Here is a 19061-nt window from a genome sequence, read left to right as displayed (position 1 = left end):
AAGTGTGGGGTGAGGGAAATCCAGGGCCCTTGGACTGATTTGGGAATAGCTTGGTGTAGGGGAACTGTTGGATCACAGACTGAACCTCTGATTGACAACCTGAGGCAAGCCCTGAGTCAGCCATGGGAGCACAGGTGAAGGCAATTTCACCTGTGTGATCAGAAGGGGTGGAGCCTGGCTGCACCTCTCCTAGACCCCATTTAAGGGCTGACTGCCACTGGGAAGGATCTCTCTCTGGAGGTCACTCCTTGTGGAGTTTCTTTTGAGCATACAACACTGGTGAGTACTTTCTATTTAGCTCTGATTGTCTTTTCCGGCGCGATAATTTTACTAGCCTAACTTCTCTGTGTGCTTATTGATCATTCAATACTTTACAACATCTGTATACTTATTGATCTTACGCTTGGCAGGTGTGGAATGGGTGTCCTAGCACGCATCTCAGTCTGTAGTACTGAACTGACAAATACTGACATCATGTAATTCATCCATCAAGTTTTCACAACTAGATTTTGTACTGGTCTTATACAATATTTGCATACTGAGACAATGAGAACTTTATATTTTAGGCAATGCTGTATTTACTATTCCAGAGACATGCTCAAGTTTTCTTCAGTGTAAATTTCAAATTAAATATAACCATAGTGATTAGCTGCTTTTCTCTTAAGAATATACCCTGAGCATTCTGCAGTGTTTTCCCAGTAATAATGAGAATTTAATGTGAACTGACATATCCAACAGGAAAAGATGAAACACCATACGGAGCAGTCAAACATCACTGTAAAATCTAAACCAACTCTGTACAGTTTAAAAAAACAGTTCCAAGTTTCAATGAACCAAACAAGTGTGTTTCCTTTGCTGGCTCCCCATATCTGTGCTGGTGAAGGATTGCTTATTGTTCTTCTCTCTTGTCATATAGGCAGGGGTTGAGGCAGTGCAGGAGAGCCCTACTTTCCAAGGTGGAGCATACAGGGCGGATGGTTTCTCTCTCCACATGTCCCAGAGAAGTCCACATTGACTCATAACCATGATCACAAAGGCAATATCTATTTTACATCACCTGTGAACACCAGCTGATATAAAGACTCTTTATTTGCTCCTATTTATTACTATGAAAAAGGTGCTATTAAAAGCGCCTCCCCCTTTTTTTTCTGCCAGCATAAATGAAATTGTCCTCTCAGCTATTTTCTGAACAACAATGGCTTGTTCCTGTTCACTCTGACCCTCAGCAGCTGAAATGAATGCAGCAGTTCTTCATTCTGCCAGTGCTAATAGCAGTACATACCATTACATAAGCTGCCCATTGTGTCCACACTTGTGTTATAGGCAGTGGCATTCCTAAACACTTGTGTTTTAGCTGTGGCACTTGCATTCCCTTTCCAAGACACAGGACCTCCTGCTGATCCAGCAACTGACTGTGGGAATTTGAAACTTTGAAGTAAAACTGAGGTCACCAAGAACTTGTTCAAAGTTAGATAAAACCAACAATTTTAAATGGATGCAGTACAAATTGAGGGAGGGAATGGGGAGAGGAGGAGTTGCTTGTTCTATGAAGACAGGCCTTCAATGAAATAGGCAGGTGTTAATCCTATATTTTTCATTGAAGTATCATTCAGAACTGGATCTTTAATCACAAAGTATTACTTTACAGTAATGCCTATGAAATGTCAAGTTAAGACTGAAGACTTCTTGTGTTACAGTCCTACAGGTGTAGGCATTTACTTGGAGTCCAAAACAGGTCCTTGGACTTTGCATCTAACATCTAATAGCAGGTTATTTCCTTTGGTTATAACAGTATGGTGGGAGGATAAATAGTCCTGTTTCTTTCAGGATATTTTCAGTATTTGGAATATTTACTCACATTTTTACCCAAGCTAGTAACTGCAAAACAAAGGGAGTTATATTTTTTCCTAGTACTTGTGAGTAACTAATTTGTTAAGTTGCATCTGTATAGTTGATGTGAGATGTTCACATTCACTTCATGAGTGGAAGGAAGAGCATGAAATGGACAGCAAAAACTGTGATTTTTATATACTCATTCTATAAGGGTGAAGTTGAACTATTAAGACTAAGTTGCCTTTCAAAATGTTAATGATAAGCTATTATTCTGCCTGCTCCCAATCCTAGGAATTACTTCCTATTTAAAGTCACTGGTATCTTGGGAATGCAGAGGGCACGTAAATTTTTATTGTTTTTAACTATCCAAAGAAAACCACCTTAACTCTGCATTGCATATGACCGAGATTTTTTTATCATGGAATTGTAAAGTGAACATTGGCTGAGGATTATATTTGGAGGAAAAAGGAGAACCTCATGATGACAGAAGGTGTACCCATCCATCTATAGGGTTTGCACACACGTGTCCAGGAGGAACTGCTACCAAGCGCTCAGAGAGCCTGCATTGCCTATGTGCTATACCCAAGCAATTTACAATGTTTTCTAAGAGCCATGCCTAAAGAACAAATGTGAATCTAATTCCCTGTTTTGCAGAGCAGGTATCTGCATTTTAATTTAACAATGACCACAATAAAATCCAAGTTTTCTTCCTGAGAAAGAGTCATTCCAGCAATAATTATCTCAAATCTACTTAGCAGTTGGCAGACTGACTAATATGATGCAATGCCAAACAGCTGCACTCATCCAGAGGAGCCTGAACTCTGTGGAATTCTTCCCTCGCTAGGATGTGAGGCTTAGCCTTGCATGGCAGTATTGTTCCAGTTCAACATTAAGTACTGAATAGCTTTTGCCATTTGTCACAAATATATATATTTGTTTGCGTGTGTTTGTGACTAGTTCTTTAATTTCAACTCTTCCTAGGACAAAGGAAAACCAGAAGTAGCTGCATAGCATTTATCAGTTTGCTACCTGCATATTTTGTCTTTAGAAGATCTGCTTAGAAAGACATAAAGCTTTTGCCTTCATTTATTCAATTCCGTTTGCTAAAATCCTGCGCTACCTCCTATAAGGTCACTACCTTTTGTAGTGTTTAGGCTTTAAAAATTATTGTGCAAATCTTAAAATTTGATGATATCTCAATTGCTTCATTGAAATTAAACTAGCAGAGAAATGCCTCCCTAGGCAACAGGATTTAGGTTTGTTTGCGGGCATTTTAGATATAATGGCCCAGCAGCAAAACAAAACCTAGATCTGCTCCTTTTGGTTTAATGACTTGGCACTTGGAAGAATATCCAAAATTCCATTTTCAGTGTACAAGTTTATCAGCCTGTTACTAAAACAATTGCTTTAATTCAAATGCTTTCGAGTTCCAGTATGTCCATCTTTGCAATGTGTAAGTTTTCTGCACATTTTCTTTTTTCTTTTATCAAGATATTGATATGTGACAGCTTTACACTATTTTCCACCTCTGTCATATATTCACACAAAAGGTCAGGTACTGAATGAGACTATCATTCTCCCTCTATTGCCGCCTCCATGCAGAAGTGCTGAAGAACTGCTCTTACAGTGTAGCCCAGAAATTTTGTCCAGAGGCAGGACATTGGGCTAGTCTGACCTTTAGTTTTACCTAGTGGGTATGTTCCTGTGATGTCAGTTGATGTACAAACTCATTACATGAGCTAAGACTAGTATCATTATGTGCTAGTGATCTTGCAGTTATGCACTTCCAGTATATCCTTATCTTCATGTTTCCTTTCCTTGTTCCAATCCATACCAGAAAAGTCTACTGGGTAAAGTATATTCTAAAGAGAAAAGGCCAATTGTGCAACTCCAAAAGCATTATCTGTTCTTGAGCAAGTTGAGCTTGACTTTTTCACTCCAGCTCAAGCTGGTAATACAATAGCTTTGGCTCATTTGGGTAATGAGCTTGAATGGCAATGAAGATCAAAACTTTGATTGCATTCAGTTACTTGGACTCGTGTCTTTTTTCTTAATTTTGTGGCTTTTTTTCAAAATGTAACATTTTTTTCCCTTCTGTTTGATACCTGGGGTGTAGACAGTAAGCATCTATCATCCTGTAGTTTGTTTTAAAGTTAAGAGCCAAAGGGTTTGGCTGAAAAACTTTTCTTTTTGGTCAACACAAGCATATGCTTCTGTTTTATGTAACTAATGCTAAAATGAAAGTCCACAGCAATTACAGCCCATTTTTCCATTACCACACACTTACCATTTGTAAAGACTCCACAGGTCCAAGTTTGAGAAGAATGCTTTTTTGTTACTGCTCAACAATCATATCTGACATTTGAGCAGTGAGAAGACAGGATTTCAGCCAAAATTTTTATATCACCTACATAAAAATGCAAAGGCCTGGATACAGAACTAAATACTTCTTGCTTATCACAAACATATGTAAGTCTATTTTTTTTATTTCCTTTATGTGTACTCTGAAAGGTTAAAATATCTTCTCTGTGTATACATAGAAGCAGTTTGTTGTCTATTGGGTATACTATTGGTCTTAGATTTCTAACCTGGGTAGTCTATCTTTTGAATTTGTGACAGTCACCAGGGAAAACCCTGCCATCTCCTTTTCACCAGAAAAATATAATGGTAATAGAAACAGCTGGATGGTATTATAATCCATTATAATTGGTTGAACTTGATGATCTTGAGGGTCTTTTCCAAACTAAATGATTTTCATAATTATTTAGGATTGTGTTTTATTTTATGGAGATAATTATTGTTGGCTGTAAGTTGTTGGTAGTTTTTTTATAAGACTTTCAAGAAACTGATTTTTCTCTGCTTTCATGTACCCACAACTGGTGCACTAGTTTAAACTGGATCCACCTTCTAGACTGCTAATTACTGCAAGAGCAACAATTGACAAAAACAAAAACAGGCAGAAATGCAAGGAGGGGCAAACACAGAAAGAAAATTCAGGAGGAAACTTGAAGGATTTGTAAGACCTTGTCATATGAAAGGGGAGGCTTATTATGCCTAGCGTTTTTGTTCTAACTACTACATGTCATAATACTTCAAAAAAAAAAAAAAGTGAGAGAATAAATATGAAGAAAGAAAAGCTGTAGAACATATACTTTACTCTCCACAGTGGATTAAGCCCCAGGAAAATCTAGTTATGTTTCACTCTACAGAACATTCAGGAAAGCTAAATAGTTCAACCAATCCTCCAGCTGCTGACCCTCAAGAAATTTGTGGCCCTTCAAAGTCACAGATGTGAATACAGAGACCCTCTGGGACAGCTGTGTTAGAGCTGAAACAACCCTGCAGGCAGCCAGGACTAAGGTCTTGCCCCTGTGCTGCAGTGGAGTGTTCTCTCCTTGGGCAGGTTCAGAGACAAGAGCATCCCCTGCCAATGGGTGGCTGTGTGTGGTGAGGCAGGGCAGCTGCTCCATGTGCTCCATGAAATGAGCTGCTTAATGAATATTCCTTCTTCAGTGGGGCCTACCATCAAAATATTCTCAGGGTATTTGTGACTTCCCAGGAGCAAGGAACTGAACTGCCCCCAGCCAAGAGCTGTGCTCTCACTAAGTGGTACACTGAATGGTGAGGAATGTGTGGGTCTAGGGCAAAGGCAGGAAGGGAGGAAAGAGACACAATACACTGGTGAGAGCCAGGCAGCACAGAAAGGCATGGGCCAGTTCTCCTAAGAGATTACTTCAATTTGCAAAATACAAAAAATGTAGGTAAAGACTAAACTCAAAGCATTTGCAAATCTAAAGGATGCTTCTACTCTCCAGGGGCACTGTTTTTATGTCTCTCTAAATTGGATTCTGAAGGTTGCAGTCAAAATTTTTCTTGGCTCTAGGTGCAGAATCAGTGCGCGTTCTGCCTCTTTTTAACCATTTAATGTTTAGGTGGAGTAGAGTCAAATCAAGTTTCTCTTTTAATACATGCTTATTTTTTTACTATAACCAAGAAGCAACTACAGACAACTTAAAATGTGGCAAGATGAGGTTCTGGGAGGATATTCAGAGGAAAAGAAGCAGCACCTTGAGATGTCCTTAGACTGAATGAGTATAAGTCTATGGGGCCAGATGGCGTGCATCCCAGGGTCCTGAAGGAGCTGGCTGAGGTGGTTGCTGAGCCGCTCTCCATCATATTTGAGAAGTCGTGGCTGTCAGGTGAGGTCCCGGACGATTGGAGGAAGGGTCACGTCACTCCCATTTACAAGAAGGGGAGCAGGGAGGACCCGGGTAACTACAGGCCGGTGAGTCTCACCTCCGTGCCTGGGAAGATTATGGAACAGATCCTCCTGGACAATATGCTTGATCACATAAAGAACGAGCACGTGATCCTAGATAGCCAGCATGGCTTCACCAGGGGAAGGTCATGCTTAACTAATCTTGTGGCCTTCTATGATGGAGTGACGGCATTGGTGGACAAAGGGAAGGCAACTGATGTCATTTACCTGGACCTGAGCAAGGCCTTTGACATGGTCCCCCATCACATCCTCATCTCCAAACTGGAGGGAAGTGGATTTGACGGGTGGACAACTAGATGGATAAGCAATTGGTTGAAAGGCCGCAGACAGAGGGTGGTGGTCAATGGCTCTATGTCCAGGTGGAGGCCGGTAACGAGCGGTGTCCCTCAAGGGTCTGTCTTGGGACCGGTGCTCTTTAACATCTTTATTAATGACATCGATGAGGGAATGGAGTGCACCCTCAGCAAGTTTGCTGATGACACCAAGCTGAGTGGTGCAGTCGATACGGTGGAGGGAATGGAGGCCATTCAGAGGGACCTTGACAGGCTGGAAAGCTGGGCTCAGGTGAACCTAATGAGGTTCAATAAGGCAAAGTGCAAGGTTTTGCACTTGGGCCGGAAGAACCCCAGGCACCTGTACAGGCTGGGGGGAGTTGTCCTTGAGAGCAGCTCGGCAGAGAAAGACCTAGGGGTCCTGATAGATGAGAAACTTAACATGAGCCAGCAGTGCGCTCTGGCAGCCCGGAAAGCAAATGGGATCCTGGGCTCCATCAGGAGAGGGGTGGTCAGCAGGGATAGGGAGGTGATTGTCCCTCTCTACTCTGCTCTTGTGAGGCCCCATCTGGAGTACTGTGTTCAGGTGTGGAGCCCTCAGTACAAAAAAGACATGGAGATTTTGGAAAGGGTCCAGAGGAGGGCCACGAAGATGATCAGGGGGCTGGAGCACCTCCCCTATGAGGACAGGCTGAGGGAGTTGGGTTTGTTCAGCCTGGAGAAGAGAAGGTTGCGGGGCGACCTCATTGCAGCCTTTCAATATCTGAAGGGAACTTACTCCCAGGAGGGGAGTAAACTCTTCATAAGGGCTGATAATAGCAGGACACGGGGAAATGGTTTTAAGTTAAAAGAGGGAAGATTTAGGTTGGATGTTAGGGGGAAGTTTTTTACTAGGAGGGTGGTTAGGTCCTGGAACAGGCTGCCCAGGGATGTTGTGGATGCCCCGTCCTTGGAGGTGTTCAAGACCAGGTTGGACGAGGCTCTGGGCAACCTGATCTAGTAAAGGTGTATGTTTGGTGGCCCTGCTAGGCAGGGGGGTTGGAACTACATGATCCTTGAGGTCCCCTCCAACCCAGGTCATTCTGTGATTCTGTGATTCTGTGATTCTGTTGTTCTTCCACTCTGAGGAAATATGAACTCATCTTTATTGCACCCTTGTACATAAATTTGTATTTTTAGAAGATGTCACTGAAGGAATCAAAGAAGCTATCAGTTGTGGCAGGAATCTCTATTTGTTGCCATCCCTTCCTGAGAAATTGTCTTTGCTTATAAATTTAAAGAGACTTGTTTGAGAGTTTTGCAAGCTTCTTAGCATGACCATAAGAGGACTCAGACTCAGTTTTCCTAACTTCTGAAACAAACTTTGGCAAAGTCCAGCACTACAAGCTATTAGCACTTGTTCCCAGCATACAGTGTCCAAGGACTTCTACATTTGTTGTTCAGTTACCAGCAAGAGTACCTGTACTGTGGTAAAGAAATTAAGTATAGCTAGAACTGTAGTTCGGTTCAGGTAAATATAGCAAGAGTCACATGCCATATTTGAGAAGAAAATGTATCACAAGAACTTCATTAATATTTAAGCATAGTAGAGAACCCTGATTACTTTGACACTTGTATTTCCATCATTAATCCTGTAATAATTTGACTGGAGACACGGTGAAGCATTTAGAAAAGGTAGCATGCACCTCATTAAATACTTGAACTGGTACACAAGATCCTGATTTAATGTAGAGCAAGAGAACAGCCCTAGTGAGTTAACCAAGTCTGTTGTTAAATGCATAGACTTACACAACAGGGTTTCCTGAAGTTGTGAGCTGCCCTCTGTCCAGACTGCTGACTAATGACTCCCAGTACTGACTTCTCTGCTGATATCCTGGGACTAGACACTACCTTTTCCTCTACTGAGAAAATGCTGTTCTTGGCAGACACCTACAAGAGTATAAAAGCAAGATGCAACGTTGGATTATACTGGATATCAGCTACATGTTACAGCTTCCATTTAGGCATACCCACATCAACTTGATTCCTAAGGGATTTATTGCCCATGGCTACCAAGAGTCCTCTATATGGAATTTCTATGCTGCATCTTGCCCCTGACTTTGTAAGCACTGTAGACACTTATGCCCCATTTTTATGTAGGCTTCTATGACTGAAATTGTCTTTAATAATAGTGCATAACATAAAAACCCACTATTTCTGAGTTCAGGAACCTTTTCTTGCCATCTTGGCTTAGCATGTATGGAGGCCTCACCATTGATGTTGCTGAAAAGCTATTAGTGGGCTTATTGCTCTTATCAGCTCCCTAAATTCCTGCTTCTGGTTTTGGAACAGAAAACTACTTGTCTAGTTCTGATGGTCCTAATTTCACCTGTGTTTGCTAATAGTATCTTCACTATTTATCATGCTAATAAAGCAAAAAGTCTTGAAATAACAACAAAAGTACTGATAGTGCAAGATGGTTTTGACAGCAGTGTTTTGACAGCAGATTATCAAGAAATGATAATCCAGATACTAATTTCATTTCTATTCTTACCTTAGCATTTCTAGGTTCTATGTGTATGTGTAGACATGCTACAAAATGAAATGGCCTTAAGTTGTGCCAGGCAAAGTTTAGGTTGAATATCAGGAGAAACTTCTCTGCAGAAAGGCTGTTAAGCACTGGAATAGGTTCCCCAGAGAGGTAGCTGAGTCGCCATCCCTGAATGTGTTTAAAAACCAACTGGATGTGGTGCTCAGGGACACGATTTAGTGGAGGGTTGTTAAGGTAGTATGGTTAGGTTGTGGTTGGCTTGAAGATCTTTAAGGTTGTTTCCAACCTGAGCAATTCTGTGATTCTAAAAAAAAAATCTGTTTCAGAACTGAGAAGATGAACATGTAGAATAATATTCTTAGCACTTATCTCTGCAGCGGATGTATGCTTGTTGTCTTGACAGCTGTTGCAATCTCTGAACTTGCACATATGTGTAACCACAGTCTTGTCCTGGGAATGCATCTCCTAGCTGTGCCACTTTAGTACTGCTTGTCTATTCCCTACAGCACAAAAAGTACAAAGTTCCCTGCCACTTTGGCTGCTATTGTCGTCATCAGCATGTCCAGTGTATATCAGTTGTGCATTGTGTACCTTTGTTCTGGGAACAGCCAAAGACATTAAAGAGTATGGAAAGCTCTTACTCTTCAAATTCAGGACTGCGATATTCCCGAATTAATGTACTTTGCATTAACAGATAATCTCAGGATAGTTGAGGTGGGAAGAAACCTTCTCTCCAGGCCAAATAGTCAAAGCTGTCTCATCCCCTCCTTGAATGTTAGATGCTTCTGTCCCTTTGCTGGACTCTCTCCAGCATGTCCATATCTCTCTTGCGCTGGGAGGCTAGATCTAGTTCTTTTGATAAACTAGATGATACTTCTGTCAGCCCATTTTTCCATTCTGTCAAGGTGTCTCTAGCTGGCACAACACCAATCTGTTGTATCACCTGATCCTTCCAGTTTTGTATTATCTGCAAACTTATCCCTTCATCTAGGTCATCATGAAGATGTTGAACTTCATCGGACCCAACAGGGACCTTCAGTGTGTGTCACTCTTATGTATTTCTTGGGGAAAGGAAGGGCAATGAGGGAGCAGCATCCTTCCTCTGTCCTCCCTCCCTGTCATAGCCAAATCCTTTCCTCCCTGTAGTCTTTTCATCAAGGAGCTGAGGATACTGTGGGGTAAGATGCAGCAGCAGAGGACTCATCTCTATGCAAAGTAAAGACAAATGTGAAAACTTCAAGATCTCATTTCTTTTGAGGCTTCCACATACCTATCTGTTAACTGATTTCTTGCTCTATTAGACTTAAATTTTTGAAGCCACCTAAAATTTTGAAGGTGAAATGACTTTAAGCGATCTTTTCCTATATGTTTTGCCTTTCTTCTTTACCAGAAATTCTGTAGGTCATCAGTTCCTTGGCCTGCTCTTTTCTTTTAGAAGCAAATCACTAGCTGATGCTGTCATTTGCAGAGACCATGCTAGGCCTTAATTATTTTAGAAAGACCTAAAAATCCAGATATTACAAGGCAAGTTGGATTCCAGCATTCTCAATACATTCCTAACAGCTTCTAAAGACTGAGTAAAACAAAAAGCATTTCTTTCTGAGGAGTCTTAGTAGCAGTATTTTTTCTGCCTATTCATTTTCCTATATTACATGCCTACAGTGACAAAGGAAGAATTCAAAAAGACTTCAATGGGGAGGCACATCAATGATAGGGAGTTCTAGGGAGTGATTTAGAGCCAGAACTTAACTTCACACGCTCTAAATCGTATCTCTGGAGGAGCCCCTTTCTTTCTATTGCCTGTAGAGGAGTGCAAAGAGATTAGCCTCCATCAACAGTCCACTAAACTCCACGAAAGATTGCGTATGACAGCAGTTAGGAAATCAAATAGCTTAATGCAGCCATTAATTAAACCAAAATATTAAGCCAGTTTTACTATACATTTTCAGAAAAGTGTCTGAACTGGAATTTCAATGTTTAGAAGGATTTTTGCAATTAATTGCATTTATAGAGGCAACAAGCTGCTAACAGCATCTGAAAAATTACCCCTTGATGCCCTTAGCACATTTATGAGAGCCAAACTGCTCTCTTTTCGTAAGTGCTCTTGTGGCACAAAAAGAAGTGGTTTGAAGAACTGTCATTCCAAACACAGTATATAACTGTAACAGTGTATAAATACAGCAGGGTGAAAACTTAGTTAAAATATTTACACATGCTGTAAGAGTTAATGTTTTCCACAAAACACCATTTACAAAAATGTTTGACATAGTGAAGAAAAAAAAAAAACACTTAACCCTTGGACCATGTCTGAGCATTTCCTGGGATGGGTTCATGGTGGCAGCACAAAGAACCATAAATCCATGGAAGATGCTGAGGTAAACGTGGGAATCAGATGTTCCTGGGCTCCCTCACACATGCACTCCAAAGTGGTGGAAGAAGGCTGATGCATTTTGGTTCCCAATGACCAGGGGTGAGGAGAAAGAATTGTACCTACGTTTTATCAGTAGTCAAAAAGACAACACAATGAGTAGTATTCTTTTTAAATTCCAGGCTGTAGTGGTATTTATTTTTTGTATCAGTCAGGATCCAGCAGCAGTTTGGCAGTTTATAAGCCAAGATAGAGATCTTTTTGTGCACAGAATATGAACAAGCTTCTAATATGGGTTACTAAAATTCCCAAAGTCTATTTAGAAGGTTCATCCCAACTGGATCCGATGTTTATGCATTCAAGTTTATGTATTTTAACTGTGAGATTCTTCTCTAAACTATATTTTCTGAAATAATAAGAATCATTCTGCATTCTGTTTACATTGATTATTAGCATTAATTTCTTCTATTTTTGTTACTATGTGTTCTATTAGAGTGTACATAGTTTTATTTACATAGTAAATGTAATAAGATGTATCACAATATAATGCAAATGTGGGACTATGACACAATTGTAGCTAAGAATCACAGCCTTCCTCCATTGTTTTCTCCATCAGTAATTGTTGTAACAGGGCCTTATTAAGACAGAAGAATGAACTGCTGCTTTAATGACTTCACTAAAAAGAGCAAGACCTAACATGAAAAAAAAAACTCAGCAGGACTGCCTGAGTTAAGTAGACTGGTTTAAAAAAAAAAAAAGTATAGGAAAATGAGCTGGACCGCTCCAGTGTGCAGAAAACTTTTTCTTATTAACAGCATTTTATTCAGAACCAGTCAGATACTTATTAAATACTTATCCAAATTTCTTTTATTTCTGGTTGATAACATTTTTTTTCTCTCTTTTCTCTTCCTAAGGCTCTAGGATACTTCAGTGGTAATTATTAACATGATATCAGTGTTTTGGCCCCTAGTATAGAAATGCATATTAGATATGCAGGTACTGAGCCATGGAAACATCATCAATTTTCAAATGAGGAATTTGGGGGGACGTATTCATGGCTGCTGAGTTACAACAGATTCAGCCTTGCGGCTGGGCTCTGTGCCAGCCTTATGATCCCTCCCATATTACCAGCCATCAAGGGCATGAAGTCGCTGGTGGGGATGTCAGCTTGAGGCAGTATATGAGAAAGCTGAGACACCAGCTTTCACCAACCGTGTGAAAGGCAGGTCTGAAGCAGCTTGGCAGCAAGTCAGCTCCTCAGTAGTAATGCTTGTATTAAAGATATTCTGCCTTCCACGCTTAATAGTAATAAAATTTGATTGAAGACAAGTTCAAATTGCACTCTGTCTGATGCCAGGTATTTAATATTAAGCAGTTTGGGGAGTTTTGCTATCTAAAGCAAAAGGGATTTAGATTTATTCCAGATTCTCACAGTAGAAACTTGCTCTATGGCCTGGAGCCACTGAGCCAGAGGAAAGAGAAAAAGGCTACTGGAGGTCTGATCATCTTCCTTTCAGCAAAGAAATTCATGATTCTTCACACGCTTTTAAAAATTGTTCCACTGTAAAAGGACTTACCCTCTGCTGCAACACCAGGAAATCCCCATTTTGCCATGAAACTGCTGCAGGGTCCAATATAATGATTTTTTAATTTTTTTTTTCCCTGAAAGCATGGAGCTCAGGACTCCAGTGATGATAAGCTCTCATCCTTGCTGTGTCTCATACATGCACACATACTTCCAACCTTTCTGTGTTTGCAAATATAAATTTGCTATGAACAGGAGGCTCAAAAACAGAGAAGGAAATTAAAATAGCTGTGAGCTACATATTGGCTTTTTTTGTTATTTAGAGAGCCTACACCAAACCGATTATATTCAGAGCCTGACTCATGATATCTGAACGCTCAATGGCATATCAGATATCCTTGGGGATCCACATCATGCTGTGGCTATCACATAAAACCTGTATTAGATTAATACACAACTCTCCACCTAGAAGAAAGATAGAGGGACAGCCTTTCTGGTGCACATTCTTAATTTACTTTTAGATGATGGGAAATACAGAGCCTCTATTTGAAGCTCTGATTAAAGAATTTATTAGCTCAACAATTCATATCACTAGCTAACAGCACACATGCAAGTACGTGCTATATTCGTTTGGATTTGCATTTGCATGGATGGTTTTTACCTTCAACAGCCATAGCCATTTGCAGGATAAGAATTGTCAATAAAGTAATCTGTATACTTAAGGAGATAAAGCCCTACCTGAAGCATAAACAGTGATTTTCAAATTCAGAGCCATTGGCATAAAGGAGTCTGAGATGTGTCTACAGGGTAAATCTGTTTTTGGAACTCAGTTCGGGCAGCAAGAAGAAATTATGCTGCATCCTCCCACCCTAATTTATGGCCTGTGGAATAATGGCCTGGGAAAGCAGCTCACTGGCCAAAGCCTGCACACAAGTTGCATCCTCCCAGGCACTCAAAGTTACGCCCTTGCAGTAGCAGCTGGGGGTTGTTTTAGACTTCTTCTATCTCAATCTCTTATTCTGTTTCTAGGTGAGGATAATCCTTTGCAAGCAAACCTGTGTGCCTCTCCTAGTGGTTTGGTGACCTCAGTTTCCAGTGCTTCATGGTTTCCCGTTTGGGGAAGCGACAGAGCAGCATCATAGGTGCAGTGGTAAGCTGATCCCAGCTGACTGCAGCACATCTGCATTTTGAATGCTTATGTTTTCCCTGACCAAATGAGTCTGGATGGCAGTGAAACATTTGCAAGGAAGGGCATATGTTTCTCCCTTCAGCTGCTGGATATGGCTGACCGATTTGAGCACGTTCTCCACTAGGGCAGCACGACAGTCCTGGCTTTGTGCTGCTCCATGCAGCCCATGTTGTTCCCTTGCTGCAGGGAGCAGGGGGAGAGGAGAGGGAGTTTCCCTGATGCGATTGCTTGAGTTGGATACAGGTTCCATAAATCTTTTCTTGAGGAATTCAGTTCATTAAAGCCCAATTAGACAGTAATGGCTTGCTTTACCTCATTAAGGCTAATTTAAAATAGCACTAACAGTAAACTGCTCCCAGGGATTTACAGCCAGAGTTTTAGTGAGCTATGAACAGACAGATACTAAGGCAAAGGCTGTTGCATTTCTTTCACTTACGCTTTTCAGCATAAATATTTATTTAAAAAAAATAAATTACTAAACCCATAGCCAAACATGTAACAAATAAGTTAATAGCAAATATGGTAATTTACATGCAACTCTTCTCTTGTTTCTTTATTTGAAATGTAAATATATTTTTCCTTGTGCTATACTAGGTGAAAAGACTAAGAGACAAGAGAATAGCCTTGATAATTTTTTTTTTCCTTTTCCATGAAATTTGTAGTCAAAGAAAAGAAAGTTCCTATAGAATTAGCATTTGCTTGCATTGCAACAAATGTGTAGACAACAGCATTTGAAGATCAGGTTTATTTAGCTTCTGGAGCAGTTTCATTTGCATGAGTCAGTGCATATTCGAAGGAGAAATGTGTGGATATTATGAAATACTCAGAATTTTGAGAATTTTTCAGAACAAGGATTGTGGGTACAAATGATCCAGGTAGCATAGCCAGCACTTTCAAAGGCCCCCATCACCGTGATTGTGAACGTTACTTCTTTCTATTTCCAAACTGAAAACAGGAATAACATTATCTGATGCTTCAAACAAAACACTGTTGGGGAAATGGCTCCACAGGTACGGCAAGAAACCATCTACACACATTTATGTGAATCTGTAACTCTACTCACTTAGATAAATTCAGCTTGTGTGCCCAGAGGCCTAAAGGCAATCAAGAAGTTTGATATCTAATCTGTACTGCTTATCCAGGCTCTCTCTAGCATTCACAGAGACGTGAAAAGACTCGCACAGGTTCTCTATAGGAGGGAAAGGGGTTCTCTTGTCTCTGTTTCCAGACTGCATACTGTAGAGCTGGGTTTGCTGGGGCACCCTGCTTTAGAAGTAAGGTAAGATCACAAGATGCCTTTTATTAAAATTTTCAGGAAGTTTACTGGTAGGATTGTTTTCTAAAGTGCTTGTGACAATATTTCCATGGGTTTACTGAACTCAAAATCTCAAGACTATGAGTAGCTACATTGGACACAGGATCCTAAAAGTTGAAGCAAACTACAATGTGGATATGTGTATGCTTGCACGAGCATACATAAGTTACTCTAGTTGACAAAGGACATCGCATTACAATCTCCAATTCAAGCAAGATTTATCTTCCTTAAGAATCAGTCCCAGGAATTATTTTAACCCAAAGTTTATACTCAACTATCGAAGATTAAGTTAACTTTACATAAAGGCATTCAGTGTGCTTTTTCATCTTAAGATTCTTAAAGGTGGAGTCTAGGTCTCTTGCTGCTCTGATTTTCCTAACAGTCACTGCTAAAAAAAAAAACGCTCATTCTTCTGAGCTATATCTCCATATTATTCAGAAAGCAATGTTAAAATGCACTTCATCTGGAAGAGGTTTCTCTGGTGAAGTTTGTGGGAGAAGTTTAGAGATCATTTTACATGGAAAACCCGAAACCTATCATAACCTATCATATCACCTCACTAACTTAGGTGTGACATGGAGTCAGTTCTCACATTTAAAATTAATTTCCATTTTCCCTACAGAAAATTCAGTATCTGAAAAATTTTACACGTCAACTGAGGGGAGATTTCAGCAGCCAACATGCAGAACAGCTTTTCTTCAGCACCGCCTGCTCTGCAGTGAGCCAACCTTTACCCCAAAGTTAAAATCAACAGTTAGAAACTTTTGTAGACTCTGAATGGTGTGGCGTGGTGAGCAGCTGAGCCACACAGATCCTTTTGCTGCCAGAAGGCAACACCTCGCTCTGCTGTTCTTCATTGCACCCTCCTCCTCTCTTTCTGCTGCCCAAGCTTGAATCGGTCTCAACAAGAAGGGAAAACAGAAGTCAAGAAACTAAACAACGCCATCAAGATCACATAATAACCTAGCAGAAGAGGGCAGACCAACATTCTGATTTACTTTTTTTTTCTTTTTAATTCCTGTCCTTGACACAGGTCTGTGCTGCACTTTATCTAAACAATCAGAGATAGGCTAGTTCACAAAAACAGGAAGAGGTAAAATAAGCAGACGGCTTTTTTTTTTCTCCCTCCTTTCAGGAAAAAAGTAGTAAAATCAAAGGAGCCGAATTTTTGCTTATGTTTGGAGGAAGGCATTGATCTACAGATCATGTTTCAGTTTGACAAGTAATACCAAATAACATCCAGGTTGTGCAAGTCAGAGATGAGTGAGGCAGTGTGATTTTTATGCTGATGTCCCAAGGGTGGTAGCTCAGCACTGGTGGTGTCTGTCTGTCTTTTCTTTCTTTACTCAGTAAATTTTGTACCCTCTGGCCAATTTCATAATATCATAGAACACAATCATAGAATATCCTGAGTTGGAAGGGACTTATAAGAATCATCATGTCCAACCCGCAATCAGACCAAACATCTGAGAGCATTGTCCAGACACTTGAACCCCAGTATCTTGGGACCATCACCACTGCCCTGAGCAGCCAGTTCCACGCTCGCTGATGAAGACCCTTTCCTGACACCCAACCTGCCCTCCCCTGACACAGCCCCATGCCGTTCCCTCGGGCCCTGTTGCTGTCACAGACAGCAGAGCTCAGCGCTGTCCCCCCGCTCCCTGTGAGAGCTGCAGCCGCCATCAGGCCTCCCCTCAGCTTCTCTGCTCTGGACTGAACGAACTGAGGCACCCCAGCTGCTCCTCAGTATTTCCACAAAACATTTGTGAAAGACAATCCCTAGGGAGAGACATAAGAATGAATACTCAAACAAAAGCAGGGATCCAGACTGGGGTCACTGGGGGGGGAGGGGAGAGAGATGGTGATGTTGTAGAAGGATTTTGGGGCTACAGAGGTGATATAATAATATTGCAGTAAGGTAGAAGGGGACAGAAACTGAAGCTATTATACTAAAGAGCCATAGGAGGCAACATTATAGGAATCCAGTTTTGCTAATTTTGCTGTTTCCTTTCTAGAAGGAAAAAAAAAATGGCTTTGTGGGTTTTTGAAATAACATCAGGTGTCTGAAATTTTCCATTCTAAACCTTTTCTCTTGAGTGACTATTCACTTTCAAATAGTCAGGAAGAATGTATCTGCTTCAGTTATTTCTGGTGGGAAATTCTACATAGAAAATAAGTACTTTACATGATTTTGACTCTTGCATGTCCGCTGTTTTCTACGAGAAAAACCCATCAACCCACAACAATGTCTGTATTTATTTCGTCCTTTCAGAATAAAGGTTTTTTCACTAGTGTGTTTCTAATTACTAAAGTAACTAGATCCAAATTTTGAAACCAGACACCATAGTGACTGATCTAATTATCTTCCAATGGCTTGAAGTCAACACAGTACCACTCTTGAGCAGTGTGGTGAGTTCAGGAGAAAGCACGGAGTGGTTTTGGATCTTCAAAATTCATGATCAAAGTTACCATGAAACAGCTTTAGTATTTTGAGATCCATTCAGAAATAATGATAGCAAATAGTCCTGGATGACTCAAGCCCAAAAGAACAGGGAAATATCAGCTTGCTCTCCTTTGTCCACCTTGCTGAGGAAGACTCTAGAAGTTAAGCACATCTATCCATGGCAGAGCCCCCACCTTCAAGTTCTCTGCACTGCCCAACACTAGGATCTGTGGGGTTAGTAACAAACAGCAAGAGACAAGCGGTATCAACTTGCAGAAGAGTAATAGCATGGGTATGGTTTGTTTGTATAGAAGATTGTATGAAGAATATCTCACTCAGAGTGTTCAACTGCCCCACCCCCTTCAAACAAGACAGCAGCTAAAAAATGTAAATCTGAGGGAAGATTTTTTGGCCTCCCAAGCCTGATAAATTAATGCAAATTAATAACTGATCTGTGACGAGGTGTAGAATCAGGGCTGCACATTTGTATTGCTGTGCAGAGGTATGTAGGGGTAGAGTGCCTCAGCATCAATCAACAGAGGAAAGGAAAAAGACTCCAAGGCAGCTATCGCCTGAAAAGCCAAATGAAACCCTTCTAGGCTTTCCTGGGGAGGCTGGAACACTGCCTCATTTAATCCAGATGTAACCTACAAGACTCATTTGTTCTGTTGATGGCTAGATAGCATATTTCATATATGTGTCTCAAAGTGACTGGCGGTAAGTGACGAGCGATTAAAAATAGCAGTCATGCAAGCACTGTTCACATCAGCAAGCAAAAGATGTGGGATCATGCTTTACAAGAACATCTTTTGTTCTGGATTCATAAAGGCAGAGAACATGTCACCAAGAGAGGCATGAGATGACTCTGCTTGGCTACACGAGTTTTAGCTCAAGAAAAAAGCACCAGCTTCTCAACATTTTTCTCTGTAACTTGCCAAATTCTAACTTCTCTTACTCCTCTGTTTCTTATTTTTAACTACAAAATGAAGATACTCCATACATCATTCAACTTCTGCAAGACCTGATTTGTTAGTACATACAGACTTTCTCTGATGTTGAAAACATACAATGACAGACCTCAAGAAACACTGTCTTAATTCTAGAGTTTCTTAATAACTACTGTGCTGAGATTGTCTTGGAACAAATCATAATTATTATCCAGACATCTTTATTCAGCACGCAGAGATTCATGGGCAATCTTGCAGAACTACATTGCCGCTTTCTACTCATAAAAGGATAGCTTTTTTTTTAAATCAAGACATTTCAGCCTGGAGATAACTTCTTATGTTTAGTAGAATTTTAGATTA

General features: G+C 40.6%; 1 long non-coding RNA gene across 1 annotated transcript; it reads left to right on the top strand.

Annotated features, from left to right (window-relative positions):
• The first annotated feature begins 239 nt into the window (after nt 1–239).
• Nucleotides 240–17187, top strand: LOC149917479 (uncharacterized). The gene is made up of 3 exons (XR_016467465.1): nt 240–279; nt 13837–13957; nt 15934–17187. It is a non-coding gene; the product is annotated as an uncharacterized LOC149917479 (long non-coding RNA).
• Nucleotides 17188–19061: the final 1874 nt, after the last annotated feature.

This window comes from Phasianus colchicus, chromosome 6, assembly GCF_987193195.1.
Source record: "Phasianus colchicus chromosome 6, bPhaCol1.hap1.1, whole genome shotgun sequence".
In the NCBI taxonomy this organism is placed as follows: Eukaryota; Metazoa; Chordata; class Aves; order Galliformes; family Phasianidae; genus Phasianus; species Phasianus colchicus.
The sequence above is the reverse complement of the archived record's forward strand: the minus strand, read 5'-3'. Positions and strand labels throughout refer to the sequence as shown.